The sequence below is a fragment of the Equus quagga genome, chromosome 16 (assembly GCF_021613505.1).
Source record: "Equus quagga isolate Etosha38 chromosome 16, UCLA_HA_Equagga_1.0, whole genome shotgun sequence".
Lineage (NCBI taxonomy): Eukaryota > Metazoa > Chordata > Mammalia > Perissodactyla > Equidae > Equus > Equus quagga.
This window is the reverse complement of record NC_060282.1, coordinates 38,844,185-38,868,676: the sequence shown is the minus strand read 5'-3', so window position 1 is coordinate 38,868,676 and position 24,492 is coordinate 38,844,185. Positions and strand designations below refer to the sequence as shown.

Below are 24,492 nucleotides of genomic sequence, written 5' to 3'. Positions count from 1 at the left end.
TGTTAAAAGGCTTTCAGCTGTCAACTGCTTCCACTATAAACAGGAGGTGGGAAGAATGGGATCCAAGGAGAAAAGAGACTGCATAAAGGTGAAACTTCATAATGCGAGAGATGGGGGTTGGACTCAAGTCATCATTTAGGTGAAAATTGCCAATAACTTGACTAATTCTAGGAAATACTCTCTGTGGTCCTTTGTTACACTTTGGAAGCACGCAGGACACAAACACTCCAGTCCTAGCACAACAGAAGAGCTCCCTAGGCCAGTAAGTAAAAATGAGTGCCAGAGTCATCCTTAAAGGTAAATATTTGGAGTAGGCAGCTGTTTACATGAAGTGATTTTAAGTGTGACAAGAATGCACCCCATCCAAAACGTAGCTGTGCTACAGACCTGGGTCATGGATGCCTGCAATTCTGCCATTAAGGAGTACTTCCATCCCAGTCAGAAACTTAGGAATCATCCTTGAGTCCTCTCCTTCTCTGACCTCATTCAATCAATCACAAATTCCTCCTACGTAGCTCTTGACTCTGTTCCTTTATCTTCCTTCCCTCTGACATTACTATAGTTCAGGTCACCGTCAACTCCTGCCAGGGTGATTATACTTCCCTCCTGACTTATCCCTGTGCCTTCAGTCTGTTCTCCACACTGCAACTAATGTGATCTTTTTAAGATGCACATCTGATTATGACAGTCCCAGCTTAAAACTATTTGCTCATTCCTCATGACCCTCAGGATGAAGTCCAAGTTTCTTAACACGGTTTCCAAGGCCCTCATGGTCTGGTCTTTGCTGACTGCTCCAAGCCCATCTCTTGCCATTGTCTCCAGTCAGCACACTCACCTTTTTTTGGTCCTTCAGGCTTGTTTCCAGGGCTTGTACATGTCGTACCTTCTGCTTAGAACTCTCCTCCTGCTTTCTACCCTTCTCCCCACAGACTACATACCCCTAAATTTATCCCCATTGTAGCACTTTCTTACTATGTAAGCTTTACCCATTTGGCCGCCTAAGTTTTTTCCCAATTAGACCATGTATTTCTTGAACATTCAGAACTGTCACCTATTTACTCCTGTATTTCCAGGACCTAGCACAGTGCTTGTCACATAATAGTTGCTCAATAAATATTTGTTGACTAGATGAACAAATGAATCCTAGTAAAGGTCTTATGTTCTATTAACATACTAATATTGGGAATTCCCATTTTAGTGTGTTTTTCTTTACTACAGCTCTCAGAGAATATGTTTGAGAAAGTTGATGAAATAAAGGCAGAATTGGCTCAGGAGAATCAGGGGAAAGTATACAGACAATGATTAGGCAAGAGAGAAAGGCACTGGGAGGGACAGAAAGGACAGATACTATTGGAGAAGTTAGAATGGCCCTTCCTGAGTATAAAGAAAATAACAACCAAACTTGAATTTCATCCCTGATGGCATCCCTGAGGCCACCACCAATGAAAGGTCAGTTCCATGGCATAGGTTGAACGTCAAGGCACCTGCACTTGGCCCAGTGGCTTCATCCAGGACTGGCCTGCCTAATCCCAGGCCTACACCATGAAGAAGCTGCAAGGGCAGGGCAGAGCAGACTGGACAAACATTTCATCCTGGCCCATCTGACTGAGCTTGTCTAGGCACAGGTGGCTATGACGAATTTTTTGCTTATCACAGCCTTTCAAAGAAGTATTAAAATTTTACCAGTCCGTACTTCATATATTTCCCTCCCAAGTATACTCTTTTATCTGTGATCAGTATAGAGGAAGGATAATATGTAAAATTCGTTTGTTTGTTTATTTTACTAGTGACCTCAATCAATCACTTAGTGATGTTTCTGGGTAAGGGAAAAAAAATCTTCTTCCTTTCGCCCATGATTAGGGGCATTAACCAAGGCTGAGCCATGAGCTCCTGATTTTTTTTTCCATCTGGATTCTTTCCTTGGTGAACCAGTTCTATATCATGCTTTCACTTTTAGATTTAAGCACCATAGTAATGATGCCTAAATCTAAAACATCCACCCTGATCTTACCAGCAGACTCCAGGCTCACATTTTTCATTGTCTATAAGATATATTCCTTTGAATATCTCACCAAAAGCCCCAATTCAATAAGCCCAAACTAACTCAAAATCTTGCCCTTTCCCCCCAAAAATTGACCCACAACTGCAATGTCCTTGCTTTTGCCTGTATATCACTGTTCTCTCAGCCACGTCAGAATTCTCCACTCCTCCCACTAGAATGTAAATTGCCACCTCCTCAGTGAGGCCCACCTTGATTACTTCATTTAAAATTGCAATGCCATGACCCCAGCATTCTTGATTTTCCGCCTCACCTGCTCCATTGGTTTCATAGCAATTATCACTGTCTAACATACTACCTAATTTAGTATCTATTTACTATGTATCAATCTCTCATCAATCTCCACTGGAATGTAAGCACAACCAAAGATAAGGATTTGTATCTGTTTTTATTCACTGATGTCATCCCAGTGCCTGCAGCAGTGCCTCATACAGTTCATTGTTAGTGCCCTCGAGTTGATTTAGACTCCTAGCGACTCCATGTGCAGCAGAGTGGAACCCTGCCCTGTCTTTTGCTCCATCCTCTCACCTTCTGGTGCTATATCAGACAATGCTGCCCTACTATTCATAGGATTTTCATAGCCAATGTTTTTGGAAATAGGTGGCCAGGTCCTTCTTCCTAGTCTGTCTCTTCTGGAAGCTCCTCTGAAACCTGTCCACCATGGGTAACCCTGCTGGTATTTGAAATACCAGTGGGATAGCTTTCAGCATCACAGCAGCGTGCATAGTATGACAACCAACAGACAACACATGGTAGTGCTCAATAATATTTGTTAATTAATTTACTCTACAAGTATATGTAACAAACAATATATTTTAAAATACCTCTCTCTTCTAACTCGAACTTAAGTTCCATGAAGTAAGGGACTTTGTTTTGTTCATTGTTGTTTCCCCAGAATAGTGCCAGGTGTTGTAGGTGTTCAATACAAATCTGTTAAACAAATAAATAAATGGATGGGAACTCATTCAGTACCTTTTAGTACCAAGTACTAAGCGAGGTGCTGGGGATTCTAAGATAATTTAAACAACTAATTATAATACAATGGGATGAAGATATATGATAGAGGTAAGAACAAAATGCCGTGGGAGCTCGGCAGTGACAGCACTGAAGTTAATTCTTCACACCTGGGTTTGAAGAACACGTAGAAGTTCGTCTACCCTATATGCCGGGCGAATGCTCTAGAAGGGATTAAAGTGTATGGTATGGGGCAATACTTCTCAAATGTTACTTGCATATGAATCACCTGGGGAGTTTTGTTAAAATATAGATGCTGGGTTCAGTGGACCTGAGGTGAGCCCTAAGATTTTACATTTCTAACAAGTTCCCAGATGCTGAGGCTGCTAGTCCTCAAACCACACATTGAGTAACAAGTGTACTCAGTTCAGTACCCATTCTCCCTTATTTCTTTTTAGTAGACTCCAATTTTGTTCATGTCCCTCCCCTAGAACTCAGAGGAAGTGATCCTAGCACCAGCCCCAGAGTTAGACAGGATCGAGCTCAAAGCCAATCAATATAAGGCATTCTTCTGGTGATTACTAAGTGAGAAGGGGGATAGGAACTAAGGATTTACTGTCTATGTTTGGGAGAAAGTTCCTCTTTCCCTTCTGCTGTCCTTAAACTGGGAAGTATGTGGCTTGATCACTACAGGCAGCCATCCTACAGCATGAGGAGCATTGGTCTTAAGATGAAGCTAATGCCAAGGGTGCTGAACGGAGAGAGGGAAAAAACCTGGGTCCTTAAGGACATCAGTCGGCTGCTGATTGCACTGAGCCTGGAACCTACTCTACCTCTGACCTGGTCTAATAAACATCCTTATTGTTTAAGCCAATTTGAGGTCAAGAGTTCTCCTATTTGCAGTAGAAATCATCCTAATGTTTACATATGATTTTTTTTTTAAATTAGGGAATAGAAATTTATTAAACACCTACTATGTTCCAGGCACCATCCTGAGACAAGACAGACATAATCCCTGCCCTCATAAAATTTATAGTCTAGAAGATAAATTAATGTGATAGAGTCCAAATTAACGAGATTAACACAATTTCATTTTATGTATCATTTCCTTGGATGCAGACTACTTTTTCCTCCCTGGCTTTGCCTCTGAAATAGTTCTTCTTAATTGTCTATTGCACTGGTACAACTGCCCTAATCCTAATTCAGACCTTTGTCTCCTCACACTGAAAAATGCAACGGTACTCTAATACCCCTCTAGCATCCAGTCTACAAACTAGTACCCCATTGATCTTCCTAAAGCATCAAATTCACAGGGCAAAAAACCTCCAGAGACCCTCCTTGCTTATAGCAGTGATTTTTCAAGCTTGTTTTATTAAAGCAAGAAACAATTTCTTTCAGGCAAAAATTTTCTTACACAAAATCCCAATATAAAAAATGGATAAACCAGGGGCCAGCCTGGGGACATAGCAGTTAAGTTTGCATGCTCCGTCTCAGTGGCCCTGGTTTGCCAGTTCAGATCCCGGGTGTGGACCTATGCATCACTTATCAAGCCATGCTGTGGCAGGCATCCCACATATAAAGTAGAGGAAGATGGGCGTGGATGTTCTCTCAGGGCCAATCTTCCTCAGCAAAAAAGAGGAGGACTGGCGGCTGATGTTAGCTCAGGGCTAATCTTCCTAAAAAAAAAAAAAATGGATAAACTAGTGTTGTGCTGTGGAAGTAAGGGAGGATGAGGGGCAGCCAGAATCTCACCTGCCCTGCCCTACTCGATCCCCACCCCTGACTTTACCCTGCCAACACACCCTGTCCCTAATGAATTGTGGAGTTCAGTTGGTGACTTCATTTCACATGGTTTCACAAACACTGGTCTTATCACAGGGTAAAATCAAACACTTTGACTTGTCATTCTATTATCTGCCCCCATTCTTGATTCGCTTAGGCCAGTCTTCCCACAACCCTTCAAACACACACACTCATTCTCAAGTCTTTGCTCAGGTTGTTTCTTGCATCAGTAATGTTGTGTGACCACATTTAAGTAAAACTGATCCGCCTTCACAAGAAACCTGACAACACAGTACATGTGCTCCCAGTACCTGCTGAGCAGGCGTTACCAATCCATCCCATCAGCCATTCTTTCCGCTGAGTGTGGTAACTTCACAATCCTTCTCCATGCTTCATCAGTCAACCACTGTTAACCCCCAAAAAGCAAAAAATTTAAAAAGTTTTTAAATAAAATAGTTTTAATTAAAAATTATAAAACAGAAAACAACAACAACAAAAAGAAATGTCTTTTTATCCCTTGTAGTAAATACAGCTCTCACTTTGTCATTCTATAGACTCACATTATCACTTAACTATAATAGTTTAATGTATGTGGTTCCTCAGTTAGAGCATAAATGGCTAGAGGGTGAGCCCTATATTTTCTCTTTCTCACTCCTCAATTCCTAGCTCAGTTCTAGCCACCTAGCAGGTATTAAATAAATGTACACTGGATGAATGAATATAAAGGTAAATATTAATTTCTCACTTTTAAAGGATGCTTATATGATCACCACAGAGTATCAAAACATACAGCAGCATTGTAGCTTGAAGTACTACATAGGAAACATGAGCTCCTCTCTCACAAGTGCTACTAATTAACTACTATGTGGTCATTTTGTCTTCTGGGTCTTGGTCTTACTTATCTTTAGGAAGGGACTTGATTAAATTATTTCTGAGGATTGATGTTAAAGACATTCTTCAAGTTTGCTGGAAGAAGAAGCACTCAGATTGTCAGGTTGGCTTGTGGGAATGGGGTCCATCAGAAGGATGTAGGGCATCCTTCATGTCCCTGCCTATATTTTGGGTCCCTGGACTTACAAGCTGTGGCCATATGCCAGGCCTGGTGGAGAACTAGAACAACACAGAGCCCAACTGACCACTCTTCTTTGTGTGAACTCATAATCGGTTTATCCCTATCCAACAGACTCTGCCAGCCAGGCAGAGTTTCACAGCAAACTCTGTCCAAGGCAGTTAACATCCCACGTATCCAGCTTACACACGATTTGGCTGGGACACCAATCTCTGGTCAAATCAGCTGAAGCCAAGGTATCACGGTTGGTTTCAGCCAGGGAATACTGTGGCAAGTTTATGTAGGAAAGAACTGGTTTTGGCTACTGTTTTCAGAAAAGGCTTGATGGGCCACAAAATACGACCATCCTGGGATCATGGTGTTGGAGAGAGGCATGGGAATCTCACCATGACAAGTGGATCTTTTGCAGATTAAAAAATAGTAATTGCCTTTGGTATATGACCTGTGTTTAGAAAGGGCTCCCCTCTCCTGCAAATATCTGAACAGACTTTCTCCAGAGAAGATATACAGATGGCCAAAAGGCACACGAAAAAATGTCCAACATCACTAAATGCAAATTAAAACCACGATGAGATATCACCTCATGCCTGTCAGAATGGCTATTATTAAAAAGACAAGAAATAACAAGTGTTGACAAAGCTGTATAGAAAAGGGAACACTTATACACTGCTGGTGGGAATGTAAATTGGAACAGCCACTGTGGAAAACAATATGGAGAGCTCAAAAAATTGAAAATAGAAATACCATGTGGTCTGGCTATTCCACTGCTTGGTATTTATCCAAAGAACACAAAAACACTAATTCAAAAAGATATATGCACCCCTATATTTACTACAGCATTATTCACAATAACCAAGAATTGGAAACAATCTAAGTGCCCATAAATGGATGAATGGATGAAAAGAGAAGTGGTATATATATATATATATGGAATACTACTTGGCCATAAAAAATTATGAAATCTTGCCACATGCAACAACATGGATGGACCTAGAGGGTATTGTGCTACGTGAAGTAAGTCATATGGAGAAAGACAAATACATGACTTCACTCATATGTGGAAGATAAACAAACAAACACATAAATACAGAGAATAGTTTGGTGGTTATCAGAGGGGAAGGAGGTGGGGAAAGGGTGAAAGGAGTAAAAGGGCACATATGTATGGTGACAGACGGAAGCTGGACTTTTGGTGGTGAACATGATGTAGTCTATATGAAAGGCAAAATACAATGATGTACACCTAAAATCTACACAATGTTATAAATCAGTTACCTCAATTAACATAAAGAAATGAATGTAGAGGTGCAACGGAAAACAAGTCCAAAAAAAGAAAAGAAAACGAGGTAGGAAAAAGTTGGACAGGTATGGCACAAACCCAGTGCTCCATAAAGTCTCCTCTCTCTTTTTCTAAAATGTTTTATGTGATTTAACCAAACACTGCCAATTCTCATAAAAAGCACTAAGAAATGTGTATTATGAGTGAAAGATTACATTATCATTCACTAAGCAGTGACTTAACCTTTCTGCACAGTAGCAAAGTACACAGGAAGTAGACCCAAGAAGAGGGAAACTACACAAATGCATAAAACCAACCCCCGGAAAGGCTTCCTAGGATCCAAAGACCTTAAACATGACACGGTCTTCCTTCAGTATTCAAAAAAATGCATTGTAAAGAGAACACAGGGGATAAAAGTGTTTTATAACCCTCTAATGTGTAGCTGATTCAAACACAGGCTCCAATGTATGCTAGTTACAAATAGATGGAACATTTTTCTCTCGACCTCGTTGTCATGAGAGGGTGTAGCATGATCATGGAAAGTTTGGACTCCAAGAGAGAAACCTAGAATAGAATCCTCAGCTCCACCATTTTATCACCATGTGATTTTAGGAAAGCTTCGTAACTCCCTAAGCTTCTGTTTATTTATTTGTAAAATGGGGATAATGATCCCTACATCATAGGATTATTGTGAGGATTAGGTGAGATAATACGTAAATAAAGCCCCTATGCTTTTATTATTCTCTGTAAGCTTTTATTAACTATGGCTCTTCTCTAAGCTTCCTCTCCTACCCCATTCAAACAGCGTTACTTCACATTTTCAGTTAATCAATGGCTTTACAGAAATATGCTTAGAGATTACATAGGTTTGCGAGAGAGAGGAGAAAAGGAGAGAAAAAGAGAGGAGAGAGCGTGGTTGGGGAGGCTTGGCCAGGCCCTCCGTTGCACGTCATGCCTGCCTCCGCCTATCATGCCTTCTCAGCAGGAGCAGCAGGGGTTCCCAGGCTGAAATTCCATTCCCAGGTAGCTCACAGGCCAGATCTGGTCACTGCTGGGATGTGTGGGCTGTGCCCACCTGCTCCCTTATGGCAGCCTCATTCCATGCTGGCTCCCTCGGGATGACGGAGGCCCCTGCGGCCTGGGATGGAGGCAGCTGGGGAGGGCAGGGCAGCTTTATGTGTTCCGTGAGAGCTTCTCAGTTGTCTGAAATCCTCAGCTTTTCAAAGTAGGGCTGATCTCTACACAGAAATGTGAAACTGCTGTGAGTCAAATAAATCATTAATAGGCAAGCTGGGAAAGAATGGGCAGTAAAGAGGACAAAGGGTCAACCCTAGGCCTTCTCAAAAGGATTGACTTCACATGTGCTCTCCTCTTCCTTACTCCACTCACCCTTCAACTCACAGGATGATTTTGCTCTTCCAAGGAAGTGCCTGGGGCTGTGCCAGGAAAACTGCCGAAGCATTCCACCCAGTTGAGCACTCCCTGGTTCTTGAAACTCTATTCCCTTGACTTCCATGATGTCATCCTCTCCTGGGCTTTCTCCTCCTTCTCCATCTCACCCTCCTCTGTCAGCCATTTCTCTTTTCTTGACCTCTAGAAGTCAGGGTTCCTTAAGGCATGACTCTAAGCCCTGTCTTCTTTTTGAGCTTTCCTTCTCCCTAGGTGACCTAATCCATTTTCATGATTTGAAATATCATCTATATCCTGGTGACTCCTAAATTGGCATCTCCAGCTCAGACCTCTCTTGTGCTCTACACCTGTATATCCAGTACCCAGCACACACAAATCTCTGCTTGGATGTCTCAGAAATCTATAACTTAACACGTCCAAAACATCACACTCCCAAATTGTCCCTTCATCCAGTGTTCCTCTCTCAGTAAATCTCAGTCACTCCCATCTGCATAATAGTTCACACAGGAGGTCCTGAAACCTAGGAGTCATCCTTGACTCCTGCCTCTTCCCTTACCACTCTTGTCCAATTTATCACAAATACCTCCAAATTCCTCTTTTACAATATTTCATCCAGCCTCCCACTGTCACCATCCTGGTCCACCCCTTGTCTTCTAGCTAATCTTACTGAGCCCTCTGTGTGGCAATCAGGGATCATTTAAAAACATAATAAATGGAATTGTGTCATTATTCTACACAAAACATTTCAATAGCTTCCCATTGCACTTAATAATAGCCAATGTATCAGGCACTGTGCAAAGAACCCTACATAAGTTATCTCAATTAATTTTCACAATGCTGTAATTACCATCCTGTTTTACAGATAAGGAAATTGAGGCTTAGAGACATTAAATAATTTGCTCAAAATAATGGAACTAGAATGAAGTAGAATTAGGATTTGAACTCTGTCAGTCTAACCCCAAAACCTAGGCTCTTAAATTACTGTTATCCTGCCTTTCACTTAATCCAAACTCTCTAACATAGCCTAAAAGGCCCTGTGTGACAAGGACTCTACCCACCTCTCCAGCACAATCTCTTTCATCATCTCCATTGCTGTTTGTGTTCCAGTCATACCATTTTTCCTTCAGTGACTTTAATACTCTAAGCTCTTTCCTGCCTCAGGACATTTGCACATATGGTTCCCTCTGTCTGTAACGCTTTCCCCTATGTATGGCCTAACTCCTCCTCATCCTTCAGGACTCACCTTTACTGTTACTTTCTCACTGAGAGAGCTTTTCCTAATTCCTTATCTAAATTATTTTATTATGTTATGCTTTCTCATTGCATTCTGTACTTTTTCTTCATAGCACTTACCAAAATTAATTACATGGATATATAAAATTATTTAATATTTGTCTCCCTCATAAATATAAGCTCCATGAGAGCAGAGACCATGATCACTTTTTTCATCACTGTATCTCCTGAGCTTAGCCTAGTAGTAGATGCTTAATTAATATTAGTTAAATATTTATTTTTATAAATAATTCATATTTATCTTTATGGGGTAGAATATCTATGCCTATCAGTAAGAAAAACACTACATTTGAGTGAGCTCCATGGTGTAGTAGTTAAGTTCCATGCACTCCACTTTGGCAGCCTGAGTTCACAGGTTCATATCCTAGGCATGGACCTACACCACTTGTCAACCATGCTGTGGTGGTGACCCACATATAAAGTGGAGGAAGACTGGCACAGATGTTAGCTCAGGACTAATCTTCCTCAAGCAAAAAAAGAGGAAGATTGGGGCTGGCCCAGTGACATAGTGGTTAAGTTCATGCGCTCCACTTCAGTGGCTTGGGGTTCACAGTTTCGGATCCCAGGTGTGGATCTAGCACTGCTCATCAGGCCAACTGTGGTGGCATCCCACATAAAGTAGAGGAAGACTGGCACAGATGTTAGCTCAGTGACAATTCTCCTCAAGCAAAAAGAGGAAGATTGGCAACAGATGTTAGCTCAGGGCTAATCTTCCTCAGCAAAAAAAAGAAAAAGATAAAAACAAAAAACACTACATTCACCAGTAGGTAAATAGGTAAATGATACCAAATGACAATTAACAAAATTGGAATAAAACAAACAAGGGGATATTCTACCTTATTAAGTAATCAGATACATTGAAAAAGCAATGAGATATACTTTTTCATCTATTTCAATAGGCAAAATGAAATAAATAAATAAAACTTCTTAGTGCTGATGGTGAAATTGGCCCTTTAATGTTTTGAGGGTAAAAGTGTTATTTGGTTTAAAAAAAAAAAAAAGAAAATCTTGTCAAAAAACAATTGAGAAGCAAGCATCAAAAATCTTAAAATACTCGTATCCTTTGTCTTCTAATTCTACCTCAGGAACTCTATTGTAAGGAAATAATATGATGACAGAAATTGCTTTCATACAAAAATACTTTATCTCAACATTAATTATAATAGTGAAAAGCAAGGTACAATCAAATATCTAACAATAAATAATAACAATAAACTCTAGTATATCCACTGTATTATGCAGTCATTAAAATTATATTCATCACAACTTCATAAAACCATGGGGAAACGGCTAGGTTGCAACATTGAAGGCACTGAAGGAAAATGCATAATAGCATATATTACATATGCCCGAATATAAGGCAATTTTGACTACTACACAATCCCAAATTATCCTAATGAATATTTTAAAACAACTGAGTTTTTAGGAGCAAGGGTCAGAAAACTGGAATATGTTAACTTTTAGCAATAAAGATGAGATATTTAAATATCTTCTAATAATATTCAATTTATTAACTTAGTTTAAAATACCCAAAAATCATATGTATAGAAAATATATTGATAAGAAAATTTTGTTTCCACTCTCATGTTTCCACCCTCATAATTTTATTCAAACTTTTTAGGCGCATGTTTGAAATTGGTGTCTTCATCATCTCTAAAGGGATATCTACCAATTTTCCAGATCATCTCACCTTCACTTCTGTCTAAATTGTTTGCAACACAGTACTTTTTTCTTTTTTAAAAAATTTTTTATTACAGAAAATTTCAAGCATAAACTGAAGTGTATAGAAATCTCAACAATTAGCAACTCATAGCCAATGTTTTGTTTATACTCCCCCATACCCTCCTACCTGGATGATTTTTAAGCAAATTTCAGATATCACATCATTTTATTGAAAAACATTTCAACACGTATTCCTAAGATAAAGGTTCCTTTTAAAATATAACGACGACACCATTGCAGCACCTAAAAAAGTTAATAATTCCTTCACATCATTAAATATGTAGTGTGGTTAAATTTCCCTGATTGTCTCATAAAGTTGTTTAAATCAGGATCCAGACTAAGTGCAGACATTCCATTTAGTTGACAGGTTTTTTAATTCTCTCTTAATCTACAGGTGTCCCTCTTTCTCTGGCTCTTTTTTCCTTTTCATGCAGTATAGTCACTGATGTGTCCTTTAGAGTTCCCACATCTGGACTTTTGCTCACTGCATCCCTACAGCATCACATCACATGCTTCTCTGGTTCCCTTTACTCTAGAATCTAGTGGTTGGCTCTAGAGGCTTTGTCACATTCATGCTGTATTTGTTCAATGGCAAGACTATTTCCTAGACGGCACTGAGCACTTTTGCCAGGAGGCACAGCATGCTTCGTCTTTCTTTTTATGATATTATAGCCATTGATCATCAATGCGTGGATCCACTGTCTCATTAGGGATGCAAAATGATCATAATCTACCATTCCTCCCTCATTTATTAACTGGAATACTTCTATAAGGAGAAACTTTCATCAACTTTTGATTATCCTAAGGTGTAATCTATAGGAAAGGTGGGATAAATGCTTGATTCTTTCTCTTTATTTATTAGTATTCAAAATAATGAGTTGGTTCCCTAGCATCTGATAACAGTGACCTACAAGGTTTGTATGTTTGTGTTACTTTGTTTTGTTTTGTCTTCTTTGTGACATGCTACTTTTTTATTCTAGATTGGCTCTTGGCCCTGGGAATTTTATTACAAGGTATAAACAGCCAATTCGAAAAATATTAGGACAGTTGACTTTTTTTTCAGTAGATAAGTATGTTTTATTGATAGACGATGTGGAATTTCTTTTACTCATTTGCTTTTTGTTGAGTTAGAATTCTCATACCCTACCGCTCCCCAATAAAAAGTGTGCCATCCAGTGTTTTTTAGTATATTCACTAATATAGAACATTTTCATCACCTTGAAAAGAAATCCATAACCTTTAGCTATCACCACCACCTCCCCCAGACCTAAGCAACCACTAATTTACTCTCTATTCTATAGATTTCTCTGTTCTGGACTTTCATATAAATAGAATCATCTAATACGTGGTCCTTTGTGACTGGCATCTTTCACTTAGCGTAATAGTTTTAAGGCTCACCCACGCTCTAGCATGCATCATTACCTCGTTTCTTTTTATGGTCGTATAATATTCCATTGTATGGATATATAACATCTTGTTTATCCATTCATCAGTTAATGGACATTTGGATTGTTTCCACCTTCTGGCTATTATGAATTACACCTCTATAAACGTGTACAAGTTTCAGTGTGGACATATGTTTTGATTTCTCTTGGTCATGGACCTAGGAGTAGAATTTCTGGGTCATATGGAAACTCTGTGTTTAATGATTTGAGGAACTGCCAGACTGTTCTCCCAAGCAGTGGTACTGTTTTACATTCCCATTAGCAGCATGCGAAGGTTCCAATTCTCCACATCCTCGCCGACATTTGTTGTTATCTGACTTTTTGATTCTAGCCATCCTACTGGTGTGAATATCTCATTGTGGCTTTGATTTGTGTTTCCCTGATGATTAATCATGCCAAGCATCTTTTCATGTGCTTATTGACCATTTGTATGTATTCCCTGGAGAAATACCTGTTCAGGTCCTTTGCCAATTTCCAACTGGGTTATTTGTCATTTTATTGTTGAGTTGTAGGATATTTGATTTTTAAAATTTTCCACATACGTATGTATTTGCAATATCCATTAATATAACTGCTTGTGCTTTAAGTAACCTTTAAAAGGCTTACTTATAAATATAACCAGCACTTACAATTGTGCAGTCATGACCTCAACGTATTAGTCAGGGTTCCCCATAGGAACAGAACCAATAGGATATAAAAGGAGATTTATTATAAGGAATTGCCTCAGGTGATGACCGAGGCTGAAAAATACCATGATCTGCTGTGGGACTGCAAACTGGAGACCTGGAAAAGCCATGATGTAATCCAGTCAGAGTACGAAGGCCTGAGAACCAGGGAAGCCTGTGACGTAAATCCCAGTCTGAGGGCAGGAGCAGAGGAGATGAGATGTTCCAGCTCAAGGAGAGAGGCTGGGTGTGGGGGGTGGGGCGGGGGGGGCAATTCTTTCTCTCTCCTCTTCTTGCTCTACTCGATGGATTGCATGATGCTCACCTACATTGGGGAGAGCAATCTACATTGCTGAGTCTACTGATTCAAATGCTAATCTCATCCAGAAACACCCTCACAGACACACCCAGAAACAGTGCCTAATCTGGGCATCTCATAGCTAGTCAAGTCCACAAATAAAATTAATCACCACACTCAGGAATGAATTATTGACTTCGTACTAACTTTTTTTAATAACTTTTAAAGATTTCAGCTGGTGACCTCAATAAAATGGAAAAGTAGCATTGACTGAAGTTTTGTTTTAAATTAACATGTCTTCCCCAAATAATATGCTGTTATTCAAAAATAACTAAGAAAGAGCTTTCTATAATATGATAGATTTTGTAAGGACTCAAACATATGGAGGCTCTCTCTTTTCTGAGGAATACTTTTCAGGAAAACTTGTCTTTTATTGGATGTAAGTAGTGCATAATTTACACCTGTGTTTTTATGTAAAGCCCTATCCTCATGCATCCCACATTATTGAATGATTAATCGTTAGTTCCCCTTAATTGCTGCTGGGTTGTAGGAGATTACAATGTTAAATGATATAATACAGAAAGTGTTCCTGAAGTCTATGTCCTGCCTATGAGAGTATCCTTCAACTCAAACTTCAGAGGAAATAAATCTTTCTACCAAAAGTCATTTAAGATGTCCTCCTATGGTTACAGTGCTCAAGAGAACTGACAGAGAACTGGACAGAGAGCTTGCAGCCCCAAGGAGAGCATAGCCCATCAGGAGAGCTTAGTGGTCGGCAAGCGCACTCAGCAAAGGAGACAGAGTTGAAGCATCACAGAGCTTCTTGGTGATGCTCATACACACACAGTAAGGCAGCAGGCAGCCAGCACTTTTGCAGACTGCTAGAGTGAGCATAGACTGGAAAAGGTCATCACCCATTCTTTGTGAGGAAGAACTAGGGACTGGAGTTAGAAGCCATTGTTCATTTTTTGTGGTTTTCTGCATATAACCTTGTAAGTAACTTTACAAAGTTCTCTTTACAAAGAGTGGGTTTGATCATTCTCAACAAATTACTTTGTTGTCATCTTGAAGTTCTAAGTTAAAAAGCTCTCTAGTTAGACACAAATTAGGCAGACCACAACCAATCGTTAAGTCAAGATTTTGCCCTTGGAGTGATCAATGATATATCAGCAGCTTCCCTCACAAAATAATTAAGGCAGCTACAAGGGTTATTCATAGAAAATATTCTTAAAGAAAACATACTATAACGTTGGTGTCAGTATATTTTGAGTGGTGGTCTTCTAAGAGTATTGATTCTACTTTTTCCTGTTTTCCAAATTGTATTTAATGGGCATGTATTTTTTTTTTAATGAAAACTAGTAAAATAAACAAAAAATAAAGAACAAAGTTTAATCCTAAATGATTCATATTTGTTTATAGTAGTGCTATCTAACCTTGAAATATTAACAACAAAATTACTCCCAGTCCAAAAAAGATGAGTTATAGAAAAACATTAACTAAGAATTTGCCTCTACAACATCATACCTGTTGAGGTTTTAGAGAGCTAAGCTCCTTTCTCCCCTTCTGAGTATGAAACCAACTGAGAGATACACACAAGAGTTAGTTGAAGATTAAAACTTTTATCTTGATTATTGGTAAGGCTGGATTAGAGAATGTGGCTTTGGATCTGTAACTGCGGTGAACTTACTCACACTTTGCCCCCAAATTAAATTTATTTGCCTGGTCACAGGAAGAACTAGAAAACCAAAAGCTTTCTTGACAGGATGGAACGTGCCCTGCTACCAGTAGTACGTGGAGAACAGACCAGGGAACATGCTTACTGCAGGCTGCTGAGCAAAGAGGAAAGTAAAGCCCAAAGGGGCTGACCTACACATGCCCAGCTCCTATATCCAAACACAAACTAGAGCTAGAAGGGTAGAGAGAGACCAGGAATGTTACTTTCATAAAGTGTTCTCCCTGGAACTGTGAGACCAAGGGAAAAGAAGAACCTCAACCCACTTGCAACATAATAAATGGTAAAAACTTCAGTCAGATAACTCAGGCTGTGAGATCCTAAGAAAGAGTTTTGACAATCTTTTAAACTCAATTAATTAAAAAATTTGGTGGCAAGTAAGTGCAAAAAATAACGATTAAATGGAAGAATCTCTTGTATTTTAAAAAACAAATAAGAGCTTTTTTTAAAATTGTACAATACTATATTTACTTGATTTATGCTTCTTTCATATTTCACAAACTGAAAGTATCTTGCCAATTAAATCTAAAATTGGAAAAACATTGTCATGCCCAATAGAAATCTCTCTCCCTTCCCTAAACACTACTTAGCCAGAAACAAAGAAATAAAAATTCAGAGAGAGAGTAGAAACACTGCTATTTGTTTCTAAAAAAGTCAATCCAGTGTATAAAGCTGGTAAGAAAAGCCCATCTTTTAGCTGGAGTTGCATAATCTTCAAAGAAGAGTCCCTGGAGAGTCATCGCCTGGTGTGTTGATTCAACACCCACACTTGCCGTGCAAGACTTCTGGTCTTCATCCAGACTCCTTGGGACGAGATGTCCACATGCATCTGAGTGCCGCCAAGGAGATGCCAGGTAAGGAGATTTTCACATAGGTATTTCAGTGTCAAGCCTCTTGCACCACATTTGCCCACTCAGGCATTAAACTAAATCCCTGTCCAGATCACAATGTGACTGAGCCTGAGGAAAAGAATCTTCCACATCAGGCACAAATGAATATCTCTCCTTAGGAGCAAACAGAAATCCAAGGATGGGAACAAAGTCCTCCACGGCAATCACTGCTGGAAGCCTCAGGCTGTTACCTGGGGTCTCTCTTTACTGAGAGACCCTGAGCCTCTTTCAGCCTCTATTTCTGTATCTCAAAAATACGAAGGCTGGATTTATCTGGCTAGAACTGCATTGAAATTTTATGCTTCTTCAGTTTCTTTCTATCTAAATATTCTTGTGATAATCCAATAAATTAAGGTGAAATTCATTTTGGTGATTGATTACTCAGTTAATGCCAATTTTAAAAAATCCATAAGGTAGGCTTGTGTGCATACACACACACACATACACACACTGCTCACAAAGTAAGGAGCTTGAATTATTTCACTTGTTTGTTCACACAGGCCCAAATTACTCAACTTTGCACTTCATCTTGCTATTGACATATTAATTGTGCCAGGTTGTTTTAATCCCTTCAAATTGTCCTTACTTCTCTTTCAGTGGGATAGATTTCTAAACATGGGTCCTCAAAACAGAATGATTGAGCAAGCATCACATACTCGGGGGCATATAAGAGCTAACTGAGACACTGAATATGTGCCTGAAAGATGGATATATGACACAAGGACAATAAATAGTGGTTGATTGGAGGAAAAAGTCTTGAAAAATTGAAGATAAATAAATCTTTCATTAAATGGAATCATATTTTTGATGTTGTAGGACAATTTCCTATTTAGGATTACATTTTATAAAAAGCGCTGGATTTAGGTCCAAATTTATTTCTGTCACTTACTGTGTAACTTTAGGCAAGGTCTTAAACCCTCTCTCTGAGCTTCAGTTTCCTCTCTGAATAGTACAGAGAAAACCCCCTCCTCTAAGGGTGGTTGTGAGGCTTGAATAAGAGACCACATGTAAAAGTGCCTGACATAGTATCTAATGTAATCAAAAGTTATTTGGATATTAAAATAATTATTTTGTCATTTGAGGAATCCTTTTGAAATGCAATAATCAACACTGATTGTGTGTGTATGTGTGTGTGTGTGATTTTAAAAACTAAGTCTTATAAAAAATGTGCACAGACAAGGCATATTCATCATTCTGTCACACAGGACACCTACCACTCTGAGAGAAAATGTCCCCTGACCCCCACGCACATACACATCCAGTTCTTCTCCAAGGAGCAGTTCCCTCCCTGTCGCACCCACCTCCACCCGCAAACACACACACACCCCCCTTCCCAATGCCAACGTGATATCTCATACTTCTTATACTAGTGACAGAAATCAAGGATTAAAGGGCCATTTTACCCCCTCCTTCTACTTTAGGATAGCTTTTCCAGAAACTGTTAAAGACAAAAGAAAATTTTTCCCGTTTCAAAGACCTACAGAGGAGCAGCAGCTTTAACACCTCCCACTGGAAGCTCTGCAAGGAATCTTCCTTCACTGTTTCAAATGTCCTTTCTTTTCTCCTGCTGCAGCATAAATCTGCACAAGCTCCAGAGAGCAAGTTTCCTCAGGATAAAGGGAGTGTTCTATGTCCATTGCAGCATTACTCACAATAGCCAAGATGCGGAAGCAACCCAAGTGCCTGCCAACCAATGAATGGATAATGAAGATGTGGTATGTATACAATGGAATACTATTCAGCCATAAAAAAGACAAATTGTCCCATTTGCAACAACATGGATGGACCTTGAGGGTATTATGTTAAATGAAATAAGCCAGACAGAGAAAGACAAATACTGTATGATTTCACTCATGTGTGGAAGATAAACAAACACATAGATAAGGAGAACAGATTAATGGCTACCAAAGGTCAAGGGGGTGGGGGTGGGTGAAACGAGTAAAAGGGCACAAATGTATGGTGTCGGATAAAAACTAGACTGTTGGTGGTGAGCATGATGCAGTCTATACAGAAACTGATATATGATAATGCACACCTGAAATTATAGAATGTTATAAATCATTACGACCTCAATAAAATAATTAAAGAAAAAGAAAAAGTGTCAAACCCTCAGCTTCCAGCCTAGGGCTGAGCATGCAGGGAAGGATGGAAACCATTTTAAAAGGCAAATAGGGAACCAGTACCATGTCTAGAGTGTCTCCAGAACTGAGACTCAGTTTCCCTTTCTGTCTCCTCTGGTTATTGGGAGGACCACATGACTATGAGTGGCAGCAAAGCATTGTCCAAATGGAATGCATTATTATTAAGTATCAGGTATGCAACAAATATTAACTGAGATCGCTGTTCTAGATCCAAGGATACAGCATTGAATAAGCAGACCAAAGTCTCTGGCCCTTGTGTAGCTTCCTAAATAATTGTAAGATCATTTCAGTTTGGGATTACTACTAGGTGGGAAACAAATAGGGCAAAGTAATTAAAAAAAAAAAAAGTAGAGGGGAGATGGGAGTGGTTCTAGGTTAGTTAGGCCTCTCTGAGGATGGGGATTTTGGAGGTGAGAACTGAGCAATGGGAAGGAGCCAGCTACGAACAGGTCTGGGGAAGGAGCATTCCCGGCTGAGAAGAGCAGCTGCACAGGTCCTAAGATGGACATAATCTTGATGTTTCGATGGAATAGGAAGACAGCTAGTGTGGCAGAACATAGTGAGCAAACCAGAGAGGGAAACAAGATGAAGTCGGAAAATAGATGGAAGCCATGGCATCTAGGTCATGGTGAGAATTATTTAAGAGACCTGCTGAAGTATGCACATTTCAGAGAATCTGTTTAATTACCTCAACACATAATAGGCACCTAACAAATATTTAGATTAATTGATTTCCTATGGACAATGCCGTGGATAAATCTGTGATTTAACAGCCATCTAATTGACTAGAACTCTGAGCAACTGGAAGATGTACCAACATATCCTTTTTAAAGAGGACAGCAATGCAGATTGCATTCCCGGGAGCAGAATCCAGAAGCAGACTTCTCATCCATCTTGGCAGAAATCTCTTTTATCCCAATGTAGATTCCAGATCCCACCAACTCTTTGCCAGATACCTGGAACTGAGCCCAAGTTTAGGGCCATGTCTTCTGGGTCTGAGGACTCAGAAACCACCCCTGGAAGAATGTGGTAGGGACATGACCACCAGCTCAAGACTCCTTCCTTGCTCCTTCCTACCTATAAAACCTTGAATAAATTAGTTCCCTAATAATAATAACAGTAAATATTTGTGCAGTGCTTTCTATGGGGCAGGTCCTATTCTAAGGACCTTACTTGTATGAACTCATTTAATCTTCAGTTTCACCATCTGTAAAGGGGATAGGAATAGCACTTACTTCATAGGTTGGGATGTCAGGTGTAAAATTGATATACAGGAATGTTTGTTCCCTTCTCCTTTTCCTCTAAAATGGCTGCCCTCAAAAGCACTAGTAGAGATAAAGTATATGAAGCACCTGGCCCATAGTGGGTACTCAACATACTATAACTATAATGGTAGCAAAGTTATCAAGTCTCCCCTAGTTAAGCCAAACTCTAGTTTATCTGAAGGGTCAAAGTCCTGTTGAATGACTTGCAAAAGCCAGCTACTTGGGGTACATCTTGCTGCTAACTTATCCTAGAAGCTGACTGAGAGCCTGATACATAATAGATGCTCACTAAATATTCTTTCCTCTCTGTTGAGGCACAGTGTTAACTATCAAAACAGGAACTGCATTAAAAGGTAGCTGTCTTACCTCAGAGAAGACAACTTAATATCAACTGTGGAAAAAAAAATCCAAATCTTTGTTTTGGGTGGTAGTCTCCAATATTCAAACTCACGGCTCAGCAGAGAATTTGGCAACTGGAACTTGGGGAGGGGAGCCTGGTGCTGCTTTCAGCCACGTGAGAATAGGCCTCAGAATAAGAGGCAGTGGCAGTGTTACAGCCAAACAGAAGAAAGGATCAGGGAAGATTGGCTCAGGCAGATGGGCCTAAAACAGTGAGACTAAACCCCGGTAATGGTGAAAGGAAGTAGAGAGTGCATGAGCAAAGATTTCTCAAGAAGATGTGCCTGTGTATTAGTGTACAAATCCTATATTCTCCCCTGGCTAGCAGCATATACAACAGGCCCTAGGGGATAAGAGTTGAGGGGTCCCTGGTACATCTCTCCCACCCCAGCTGGCCACAAGTCCTCACCTTGGAAGCAGGACCCTTTGGATCTATTGTCTATATCTCTAAAGATTTCTGTGAAATGCCAATATTTGACTTAAGAGGGGTGACAAGTCTATCCATCAGCACCTACCAGTAGATGAGGGTGTATTGTCTCAACAGATAAGCTGGCTCTTGTCTTAGAAAACTGAGAGTAGAGTTCAGAGATAAGACACAGATCAGAAAAATCTTTGTCAGTTCTAAAACAGGCCAAAAAAAATCTGAGTTTAAAAAAAAATCAGAACAATGGTTGCCTGGGGGAATTGACTGGGAAGTTACATGAGAGAACTTTCTGGGAACATGGAAATTCTATATTGTGTAAGAACTGATGTAAGTTGTATAGTGCAAGTTACATGGGTGGTGTAGCCACTTGTGAAACTTGTACAGCTAAGAGCTGTGCATTTCAATGCATGTAAATTTTACCTTAAAAAGCTGTGAGACAGTTCTGACATCACCAAGATGGTGACATAGGTTTTTCCTGATTTTGCTCCCCCTTACAAGAACAACTAACAGCTATTCAGGAACAAGGCACCACTGAATCCTAGAATCCTAGAATCTGGAATCCTAGAACATGAGGATGAAGCTGAAACACCACTGTGCACCACTGAGATCAAGACAGACTGCATTAGAAGGGTAAAAGAAGCAGCTATACATTGACTGCATTGCTCTTCCTCCAGGCTAGTACAGCACCAAGCAGAGAGGTCTCCCTTGAGCCTCCAGTTCTTCCAGTGGGAAAAGAGAACCCAGGGGAGACAAACAATTCTGCTCCCCCCACTCCCAGCATTGTGGGTCACTTTGCAGGAGCCCCTACTCTGATCTCACACCATAGGAATTGCAGGAGAATCTCTGAGGCTTGAATAATGCAAATATGACTATGATGGAGATGGGGGGAGGGACTTGCAACAACCAGCACATAGATCTTGGCAAACGAAGTTCATACCTACAACACCCAAGTAGTAATCCTAACAAGCAGCTTTGCTCATCTGCAGACTCAAATCAGGGGCGAACTCTGATCAGGGAACGTGGCAAGGTGCAGATCTGCCTGATTTGGATCCTCAAAGGAGGAGTTTTGCTGGACCTAGAGCCTGGTTTGTCCATACCCAGGCAGGGAGTTGAATCACAGCCCCACCCATCTGACCAGAAGGGCTGGCAGCAACTCCTGGAAGTTGTGCAGCCCAGCGTTGCTCAAACTGAGTGGCAGGTGAACAGAGCTCTTCACCCTCCGAGCAAAGCCTGTACTGGGAGTGGAGTGTTTCCCCACTACACATAGGCGGGGGGATTAACACATAACCAAGGCTAAGGATAGCTCCTGGAAAATAATGCATGAACAAAACAAGAAGTTTGACAGGGAAATAGCAGCCATGAAAAAACCCCACAAAAACAGACAGAAATCTTAGAGTTGAAAAATGTAATAACTGAACTGAAGACTTCAATAGAGAGTTTTAAAAGTAGACTCAACCATGCAGAAGAAAGAATTAGCAACCTGAAGGATAAGACATTGGAAATTACCTAGTCAGAGGAGAAAAAAAAAAAAAAAGAATGAAGAAAACCTCTGGGAATTATGGGACACAATGAAAAGAAACAATATTCACATTATGGGAATTCCAGAAGAAGAAGAGAAAGAGAAAGAGACAGAAAGTGTATGTAAAGCAATAGGCTGAAAACTTGCCAAACCTGGGGAACATGGACAACCAAATCTATGAGGCTCAAAGGACCCCAAATAGGTTTAGCCCAAATGGGGCTACACTGAGACACACTATAATTAAATTGTCAAAAGTCAAAGACAAAGAAAGAATTTTAAGAGCAGCAAGAGAAAACAGAGAAGTTATATACAAGTGAATCCCCATAAGACTAGTGGCAGATTTCTCAACAGAAACTTTTTAGGCCAAGAGAGAATGGTATGACACATTCAAAATATTGAAAGGAAATAACTGTCAACCAAGAATCCTATACCTAGTGAAGCTGTCCTTCAGAAACAAAAGAGGGGTAGTGCTTTCCCAAACAAATAAAAGCTGAGGGAGTTCATTACCACCAGACCTACCTTATGAGATATGCTGAAGAGAGTTCTCTGAGTGGAAGTAAAAGAATGCTAATTAACAACATAAAAACATGAAAAAGTAGTGTAAATCTCCCTGGTGATGGTAAATATATAGTCATAGTTAGATTCTGCAATATGGCAACAATGGTGCATAATTCATAAAAAAATGAATGCAGTAAAAATAACCGTAATTACAATAATCTGTTATCAGTTACACAATATTAAAAAACATGTAAATTGTAACAGCAATAACCTAAAATGTGAGCAGAAGTAAAAGTGTAAAGTTTACAGATTCTACTGAAGTTAAGTCATTATCAGTTTAAAAGAGAGCGTTATAAGTTTAAGATATTTTATGTAAGCCTCATGGTAACCACAGGGGAAAATCCTATAGTAATAAAGAAGTCAAAGCATACTGATACCAAAAGACATCAAAACACAAAAAAAGACAGCAGGATAAGAAATAAGGAACAACAAATCTACAAAACATCTAGAAAACAATTAACAAAATAGCAGTAGTACATCCTTACCTATCAATAATTACTTCAAATGTAAACAGATTAAATTCTCCAATTAAAAGACATAGAATGGCTCAATGGATAAAAAAAAAAACAAGATCCAACAATATGCCGCCTACAAGAGACTCACTTTAGCCTTAAGATAGCCACATAGAGTGAGAGTCAAGGGATGGACAAAGACATTTCAAGCAAAGGATAACCCGAAAAAAGTAGGGGTAACTATACTTATATCAGACAAAATAGATTTTAAACTAGAAATGGTAAAAAAAAAAGAAAAGGAAAGAAAATCAGGGGCTGGCCAGCTGGTGTAGTGGTTAGGTTCATGCACTCTGCTTCTGCAGCCCGAGGTCTGTGGATTTGGATCCCAGGTGCAAACCTACACACCCACTCATCAAGCCATGCTGTGGCAGTGTCCCACATACAAAATAGAGGAAGATGGGCACAGATGTTAGCTCTGCAACAATCTTCCTCAAGCAAAAAGAGGAAGATTGGTAACAGATGCTAGCTCACGGCCAATCTTCCACACCAAAAAAACCCAAAGAAGGTCATTATATAATGATAAAAGGGTCAATACATCAAGAAGATATAATAATTGTAAATATTTATGTGCCCAACATTGAAGCACCTAAACATATAAAGCAAAAACTAACAGAGCTAACATGAGAAATAAACAATAATATAATAATTGTTGGGGACTTTAATATCCCATTCTCAAGAATGGATAGATCATACAGAGAATCAATAAAGAAATAGCAGACTTGAACAACACTACAGGCCAAATGGACCTAACAGACACATACAGAACATTCTATCCAACAACAGCAGAATACACATTCCTCTCAATTGGATATGGAAAATTTTCTAACGTAGACCATATGTTAGACCACAAAACAAGTCTTAGCAAACTCAAGAAGATTGAGATCATACCAATAATCTCCTCTGACCACAATGGCATGAAACTAGAAATCAATAACAAAAGGAAAACTGGAAAATTCATGAACACATGATAATTAAACAACACTCTCTTGAACAACCAATGGATCAAAGAGGAAATTAAAGGGGAAATAAAAAAGTTTCTTGAGACAAACAAAAATGGAAACACAGCATACCAGAATTTG

The 24,492-nt window shown here is 39.6% G+C and overlaps 1 protein-coding gene across 1 annotated transcript in view; it reads right to left on the bottom strand.

The window, feature by feature from the left end:
• Positions 1-8,317: 8,317 nt before the first annotated feature.
• LOC124227751 (uncharacterized) overlaps positions 8,318-24,492 on the bottom strand; it is a 38,775-nt gene continuing 22,600 nt past the window's right edge. The window contains exon 3 of the transcript XR_006885536.1: positions 8,318-8,378. The gene's annotated coding sequence lies outside the window, so the exon portion shown is untranslated. The remainder of the gene's footprint in view (positions 8,379-24,492) is intronic.